Genomic DNA, 9,351 nt, shown 5'->3' on the forward strand with positions numbered 1-9,351 from the left:
TTTTTTGGAGTTAAAGTGGTGGAAAAACTGGTGGAAAAGACTTTCTCTAGATTCAAAAACAGCCTAAATTTCGCCTAAATTCCGACTCAACCGCCACTTTTCAGTTTTTGGTGAAGGAAAAACAGTTTACAGACACTTTTGTGAATTTGACATTCAAACAACATTTATACGTCATTTTAACGAAATTTTTCCCGCCATTTTCAAAATGGAGTAAAGCTTAGTGTAACTCTGTCAGACCAATTCTAAGCTCTTGTGTTTTCTTTCACCCAGTCTCCAAGTCACACCTCTGGTAGGGGCCCCATTATGGGGATCATTAACATATTAATGGGGATTAGCAGCCTATTGTTAGGGGGCAAGTTTCTGTCTAACTCTAGAACAATAGGTGTAAAAAGTCTCATTAACATTTTATAAACATGTAAAACACTGATTTAAAAAAAGTTTTTACCTCACATTTGCATGGTTATGCTAGTTTTAGCTTAATCAATGAGGCAATAATAACATTTTGAGTGAATAAATTGTATACATTTTTATTTAAAGGAAAGGTAAAGCCTCCCAGGCAAATTTTTAGTTTTAGCAGCAGTGCCCCCTCTTTAATCACTTCACTGACACTTGTCGCAAATAATCTGTGCCCACATTGCATGTCCAGAACTACAGAGCTGCCTGACAGCATTTCCCCCCCACCACTTTTAGCTGTGTCCCTTCTGTTCCCAGCAGCCATCTTGGTAAGCAGCACATACACACTGACACCCAAACTGGGATATTGGGGTACAAGGTTGGACTGGCCCCCAACAGGGCAATGGATAAAAATCCGCTGGGTCCTAGTCCTGTTGGACCGCTTTTCAGCGGGCATGTTGGTGTGGGGGCCGGATTGCTGCTGACCAGTAATGAGTAGGGGCTAGAGAAGACAGACAGATTTACTAAGAGCTAAAGGCAAATTCATAAAAAAATGTCGGCAAAATGACAAAATCTGAAAACTGTCTGTTTAAAAGACAAATTCACAAATGTGGAGATAGAGGTTTGTGAATTAGGTGAAAAATACGACAAATCTATCGCCACTTTTATTATGTTTCAATATCACCACTTTTGTGAATTCCCCCATAGAGATGCCTGTAGAAAGCAGCAATTTAGGATAGGAAAATTAGGGTTTAAGAAAATTTAACTTCATAATAAATAAAATGTATTAGCCCCTCTAGAACAATAATTAACAAGGAGCAAGTGGTTGCACAAATATTGGGTATAGCTAGCAGGTACTGAGCAGGAGTTTGGCTAAAAAGGTACCTATCACCCAAATATTTTTTCCCCCACTGGGCTAATAGCTAATAGGCCACACTCTATTTTTTTTAATGATCCCTGCACGCAATATACCACCAGCACCAGAAGGGAGCTTCCAGTGTAGGTAGGCATGCTAAGGGGCACATTTACTATGGCTCGAATGGTCGGATTGCGTCCGAATCCGTATTTTTCGTAATCATCGGTAATTTTGCGATTTTTTCGGCGCTTTCGTATCGTTTTGCGGAGCCGTTACGACTTTATCGTATTTTACGAATTTTTCGTATTCGTTACGAATTTTTCGTATTTATTACGACTTTTTCGTATTTTTTACGACTTTTTCGGAAACATGTCACGATAAATTCGCAAACACGCGAAAATACGGAATTCATAAACGCTTTTGGGTTACGATTTTTTCGGGCTACAGTCGGATTTTACATCCGACTGTAACCCGAAAAAATCGTAACCAAAGCCTTCAATAGCCGAAATTTTCGTGTTGAAGGCGAAAATAATCCAAAAAGTGAATAACCATTGTCAGCCTGTCCTTTTACTACTTTCAAGGGGAAATTAAACCAAATAGGGATTTTCAATCATACATGGCTTTCAAGGGGAAATTAAACCAACTGTGTCTCATACCACATGGCACTTATTTATATATATATTTATTGTATTTATTTATTATATCACTTGTCCTCCCTGTGTGTAATTTTGTTTTCTGTAAGATTGTACAGCGCTGCGTACCCTTGTGGCGCTTTATAAATAAAGTTATACATACATACAAATAGGGATTTTCAATCATACATGGCTTTCAAATTGAGTAGTTTCAAGTTTCAAGTTGAGTAGTTTGTGTGTGATTTGTGTTTAGAGCAAAATATAGTCATTTACAGGCTGCCCTAACCTTTTCAGATAAACAAACAGGAAAGAGTTAAAGACTGCACAGCTTGCTCGTTAAAGGCTGCCAAAGGTATAAAACCCCTAGAACTCACTTCAGTTTGCCTAAACATGGAACATGATGTTATTGCTCCAGCACTGCTGGCAGCTTTAGAGGTTTTAGAGGGGGCAGGGGCTGATCAGCAGGAGCCCCCAGTTCATTTGCCACTTGCTAGGATCAGACAGCCTTGTCGATTTTGGAGAGGTGTCCCTTCCCTTCAGGCGGATGTACCGCCTGAGCCGTGCCACCATTTTGCAGGTATTTGATTTGGTTAGGCAGGAGCTAGATCCTGTGACGGCATGGTCTCAGGCCCTGCCTGGGATAAGCAAACTGCTTGCAGTTTTGCATTTCCTGGGCAGTGGCAGTTTCCAGCAGGTCTCCGCACGCCTTGTCAGTATGAGCCAGCCCACCTTCAGCAGGATACTGAGGCAAGTGCTGAGGGCACTTCTACCGCACTCGCAAAGGCTCATTTCCTTTCCCTCAACTGAGGCAGAGTGGACAAGGGTAAAGCAAGACTTTTACCTCATTGGCCATTTTCCAAATTGCCTGGGAGCCATTGATTGCACAGCCGCAGGGCTGGCTGGTGGGTAAGTACTTTTTTACCATTTTTTTACCTCAACTTTCACAACTATTAATTAATTGGTCATGCCGACACACACCCATTAGTCCTCTGTGCATACAATTGGCCTAATATAATGTGCAGTAGAATTTCACTATGTAATCATGTCAGTTCTTGATAGTACCAAAATGTATCTCCAAATTAACACCACTTTACTTGCCCTTGTTTTACTAAGCATCTTGGGAATGGTAGTTTTAGAAAGCATTTCTTTGAACGTGTGTGTTTCTGATGGATTAATTAACTCCTCACACCTGAGCATGTGTAATAGCTGGGATTTGCTAAATGGGAGGCAGTCTTGGAATCTATCACATGCATGTGTATGTAACTTTTCAATCAAGGGGTGGATGTGCTTCCACTCATATTTTTTCCTTTGTTCTAGGAGACGCAGGATATGGGGTTCTGTCTTGGCTGATGACCCCTGTTCGTTTTCCCCGCACACCTGCCCAACGTAGGTACAACTGTGCCCATCGGAAGACGCGCAATGTGATTGAGCGCCTGTTTGGGGTGCTCATGTCGCGCTTCCGATGCCTCTCAGTCACTGGTGGAGCTCTTCTTTATTCCCCCATTAAGGTTTCAGGGATCATTGTTGTCTGCGCCATGTTGCACAATGTTGCAATGGATCATGGCCTACGCGCACACATCAATTATGCTCTGGAACCTGAGATTGAGGGGTATGTTGGCAGGCGCATGGATAACCAACCACAGGGGAGAAGAGTGCGTGATCAGCTGATTGCCTCACACTTTAGTTGTAAGCTGAGCATATCATTCACTTGATAATATACCTCATTAAATGTGTTTAACTTGCCCTTGCAACTGTGTTAACCAGAAGAAAATGAATGATGACAACAAAAATGTGTATGTTTAGTTACTGGTTTGTTTTTGTAGTAAATTCTGGCACTGTATGAACATAAGTGACTTTGGCCAGTGCAGAAACAACTGTGATTGATTGGTGTTAGGCCTTGATATAGAGCAGGGGTCCCCAACCTTTTATACCTGTGAGCCACATTCAAATGGAAAAAGTATTGGGGAGCAACACAAGCATGGAAGCTATAATTGGCTATTTGGTAGCCTCTATGTGGACTGGCAGCCTACAGAAGGCTCTGTTTGGCTTTACACTGGGTTTTATTCAACCAAAGCTTGCCTCCAAGCCAGAAATTCAAAAATGGGCACCTACTTTGAGGCCCCTGGGAGCAACATTCAAGGGGTTGGGGAGCAACATGTTGTTCACGAACCACTGGTTGGGGATCACTGATATAGAGGGATCTTATTACAGTGTTGAGGTAGAGCACACACAATGAATGGCCATTATCATGCTTATGATGAGTTTGTTCACATTTTCAGTGCAATGTCTCTTTAAATGTAATCATATCTTTTCCTTTCTTAATTATAAAGAGCCCGCTGATTGTGATGTGCTGGTGTGCCCCTAGCAGTATAGGCCTTCCCGGGACACCTTCTGGTGTAAGTAAACACGCTTACAAACAAAAATCAGTCATGTTAAAATAGTCAACCATTTAAAGGACAAGTCAACCCCAGTCAATTTAATTGTGTTTTCCATTAGGGCTAAATGAAGTTTGGGGTTCACTTGTCCTTAAATTATTAGCATTACTAAGTAATTCTACTTTCAGGTTTGTGGGATCTACTGTGTTGTGTGCCTACCCCTACTGGAATCCTTTGGTGCTTTTGAATGTTGCTCGTGAAATGCTAAAACCTCATTTCTGTTGCTTGGACCTGTCACTGCTGTTACCAACCATCTGGGAGACGGACCTGCTATGGAGAAGTACCAGGCATTGTGCCCTTTGCTGCTAAGTGACACTTTCAGGTGACTACCACTTACTCTGCTTTAAGAAACAATATTACTGCTTGTTACAGAATAATATGTTCACTTTCAGGCCAAAAAAAAACAAAACACAAAATGCATTCTGAATGATAAGACCAACTAGACATCCTGCCAGGATCCATGGGACTGCCCCAGATGCTGCCCTAATCCCTATCAAGTTGACCACCTCTTATGCTTGGATTAAGCGCTCTTGTAAAGGGACCCACAAATACTGAGTAAGGGACTGTTTAAACAGAAATTAAATGGTGTTCAAGGTTCAAAAAAGCAATTTTTTTGGCTTAACTGAATCATTGTTATTTTAGGAAATTTCCCTCACTTGCTCACAGTGGGAGAAGACTGCACGCTGCTGAGACTGCTGTTTGCTGCTGAGACTCAGAAGGATGCGACTCTTGGCTAGCTGTGTGAAATCCCATTGCCTGTGTTCCCTCCAATCAATGGCCCCTTACTGACTGGAGCAATAACTTCACCTTTACACCTTCCTGCCTTTTACAACTAAATTGATCTAGAAAATGATGATGCAAAATAAAGTAAAGAAAAGCCATTTTGAATGTCTCTTTAATGACAGTCATAATAAATATGAAATCAATACTTTACAAACATCCAACAAAGTGTATAGATGTTTTTTTTTTTTAAAAAAACAAAACATGTGAACATTTCCACAAGAAATATAAAGTTACTGTAGGCCTAGGGGGCATTAGAAACCCAGCAATGCTTGAACCGTAAAGGACAAAGGCTAAGAAAAAGTGCAAAGCACTTATTGCATTACACTTGTTGCGCCCCTACAGCCAGGCAATAAGAAACATTAACAAAAATAAAAGACATGATAAACAATATTTAACATTTATCACTTGTAAACATATCTGTTTCTTTGGAAAAGCAGTCAGATACATGAGGTAAGTGCTGGCCTCTTGTCTTAGGCCCTTGCATAGTAGTACAACATTCAATTACCCTTGTAGGCATTAGTGACTTGCATTTTGGAAAGCAAAGGGAGAGGAGGACTTGGAAAGCTGCCCTCTATAAACAATATATTACGGAGGAGGAGGAGGAGGAGAACATTTACCAGGCTGCTCTCTTGACATTGGCTTTTGACAGCCACGCAGCATTAGTGCATAGTAGTACAACATTCAATTACCCTTGTAGGCATTAGTGACTTGCATTTTGGAAAGCAAAGGGAGAGGAGGACTTGGAAAGCTGCCCTCTATAAACAATATATTACGGAGGAGGAGGAGGAGGAGAACATTTACCAGGCTGCTCTCTTGACATTGGCTTTTGACAGCCACGCAGCATAAGTGCATAGTAGTACAACATTCAATTACCCTTGTAGGCATTAGTGACTTGCATTTTGGAAAGCAAAGGGAGAGGAGGACTTGGAAAGCTGCCCTCTATAAACAATATATTACGTAGGAGGAGGAGAACATTTACCAGGCTGCTCTCTTGACATTGGCTTTTGACAGCCACGCAGCATTAGTGCATAGTAGTACAACATTCAATTACCCTTGTAGGCATTAGTGACTTGCATTTTGGAAAGCAAAGGGAGAGGAGGACTTGGAAAGCTGCCCTCTATAAACAATATATTACGGAGGAGGAGGAGGAGGAGAACATTTACCAGGCTGCTCTCTTGACATTGGCTTTTGACAGCCACGCAGCATTAGTGCATAGTAGTACAACATTCAATTACCCTTGTAGGCATTAGTGACTTGCATTTTGGAAAGCAAAGGGAAAGGAGGACTTGGAAAGCTGCCTTCCGTAAACAATATACCGGCAGGAGACTGCATATAAACCATACTTTCAATAAACTGCATAGTAACGACATACACAACCTGAAAAGCATATAGTTGTTTCTTTTGCACATTAGACTGCACAGCAGAGAATGAAGACTTTAAAGAGATACCCCTTTTTAGTCAGTCATACAACATAGGAGAAGGAGGCACGTTTCTTTGGTATGTCGGTACAACACAAATGTCTTTTTTTTTTTTTTTTTTTAAGGATGTTAGAATTGCATTAGTGTGTGTTTAAGTAGGCCAATTCACAGGCATGGCCACATTGTATTTGGGGAAATGCCCAATATTCATGTTAGAGCAAATGCACTTTGATGTTCCAAGTGCTTCCCAGATGGTATTAAGGAGGGTGCCACAAGATGTTATCGTGGCACAAACTCTCAATGGGCAAACATAGATGTTAGAGAAAATGCACTTTGATGTTATAAGTGCTTCCCAGATGGTATTGGGGAGGGCACCACCAGATATTTTTATGGTGCCCCTCAGTGAGGAAAATTCGGCTTTGGTGAAGGAATATTGAGAACAATGGGACTACTTGTTTGGTGCTTAGTCCTGTCAGCTCATGTAGCGGATCGTGTGAGTCCTGAAGAGATGCATAAAAAAGTTCATGGCCAGAGAGCAAGTTGGTGTAGAGGTCTGGCTCAAAAAGGCTGCAAGGCGAAAGTAGGGACTCAGATAGGAGACCTACTTGCGCCTTTTGCTAGGCCCACAGTCAGGGTCAGACCCTCTTCTGCGGCCTCTCCCACGCCCCCTTGCCCTAGGCTGAGGACTTGGAGGCGGTGGTTGAGGTGCAAAAGAGGGCCCAGGCAGTGACCCTTCAGCAGACCCGGCAGAGGCAGAGGCAGGCGCATGCAGTACCTGCCCCAGAACTGCCAGCAGAGCATTCCGGAACCTTTCTTCGCTGGATAGCCGCTCCCGGTGCTGAGCTGCCAGCTCCTGGCGCTGAGCTGCCTGCTCTTGGCGGAGGGCCTGTAGCTCGGCCCTCACCCCAGCCACTTCTACCCTCAAGGCGGCCTGCTCGCCAATCATACGAGCCAACAGCCGCCTTTGAGAGAGAAAGTGGCTGCGCTGGTTGCCAAGAGCAGGCCTGAGAGCGGCTACCACGACCTGGGACGCCCGTGGATTCCTCACTGAACCTTCCGCAGATGGATGTTCCAGTCCTTGTCCTCGGTCCTGGCCACTCCCCCCGGCAGCAGCAACATTCGCAGCAGCATCTAGGATAAGAGTATAAACAAATAAGTAAATCATGTATTTGAATTTAAAAACACGTTTATTCAGAGAAGAGCATTTTCAATAACATGGTGCAGATTGATAAAAATTTGACATTTTTTTTACAGAAAAAAACACCCACATTCTGTTCATTCTAAACAGATTGAAAAAAAAAAAAAAAAAGTTTAGTTAGCAATAACTCACCCTTATGCTTAGAAAATGACCATAGGAATGAATAGAACATCACTGAGTTTTTATGTATGAAGTTGTAGCCTCACATTTTTAAACATCTGCCCCTTAAAGGGGTCCAATTGTCAATTCATGATTAAAAAGTCACCTATATTGTTGAAATATATGTGAATCCAAACCAACGGCTACTGCAATAGCCGCAATAATTAGAAAGCATTATCCTACATGTACTCCAAAAAAGCATGGTTATCAAATATTCTTTTCAAACTGCATTCAGGATTGAGAAGAGTGGGCGTGCCTTACTATCTACTATGTCATGTGAATACCCACAGCTGCCCCCCCCATGCTGAGTTAGAGAAGTCAGACTGGCATGTCTGTAAAAGGGGCGACTCACCTTTAACATACTTTTGCAGTTTTTAAATGGGGGTCACTGACCCCACCAGTAAAAATTACCTTTTATTAATAATGAAATTATTACCTTTTATTAATAATTACATTTAAAAGGGAATCATTTAAACAGTGCCGATTTTCTAGACATACTATAAACAGAAACATAAGAAGTTATTTCTCCAGCTGCAAGGCCACCCGCACCAGGAGGGTAGGCCAGTGTTGGCGGGGGGATTTTTGGGTTTAAATTTTTTTTGGGACACAACCACAGTGTGGGCTCTATTAGCTCTATTGACCCACACCTTCAGTGGGGGAAACAATATAGGGGTTATAGACGCCTTTAAGAATCACAAACTGGGGGCAACACAAGCCAAGGCCCTGGCCTTGTTAGAACCATAACACCCCATTACCACCTCTGTTAATGCAACTCTTCACTTAATCAGCTATGTCTATGAAGCCCTCAAAGCTGCCACTGCTAGCCCTGGCACTAAGCACTCAGCTTTTTGTAATATTTTGCCAACACCAGAGGGTGCAAGTGCAAGAGAGGTTACTTACGCCTGGGGGGTGACACAGGTGGCGGGGACAAGGACTGGCGGGAAGGTCCAGCTTGGTGTTCTGAAAAATATAAATAGTGCATAGACATAAGAATACATTGCAGAAAATGCAAAATTGCCAGTTTGGTGAAACAACTAGCCAAATAATATTTACCTGGCGTCCCAGGGTCCCGTTCATCTGCTCCGCTGACATCCTGGGGCTGGTCCTCTGCCTCTGGCGGCATCTGCTGCCGGGTCTGTTGCCTCTCCTGGACTGTGGGCCTTTGGCGCTGCGCTTGAGCTACAAGTTCACAGAAAGCAAAAAAAAAAAAATGCTGAACAAGTTTTGACCCCAAACTACAAAGCCACACAAACATTCTGGATTTAGCAGAGATTCAAAAACAAGACAAAAACCATTCAAAAACTACAGATAAATCACTTGTCATCATTAAAATGAGGCCTAACAGCTGCAGTTCATGGAATGTATTTGAGGGGCATGTGGGGAAACTGGGGTACTATTAAGACTGTCATGTGGAACCCAAGCTGCAAATGAACAAATATTTGGTAAACATGAAATAAAGGGTTTCTTGAAAATAAGC

Source organism: Xenopus tropicalis, chromosome 3, assembly GCF_000004195.4.
Source record: "Xenopus tropicalis strain Nigerian chromosome 3, UCB_Xtro_10.0, whole genome shotgun sequence".
NCBI classification, from domain to species: domain Eukaryota; kingdom Metazoa; phylum Chordata; class Amphibia; order Anura; family Pipidae; genus Xenopus; species Xenopus tropicalis.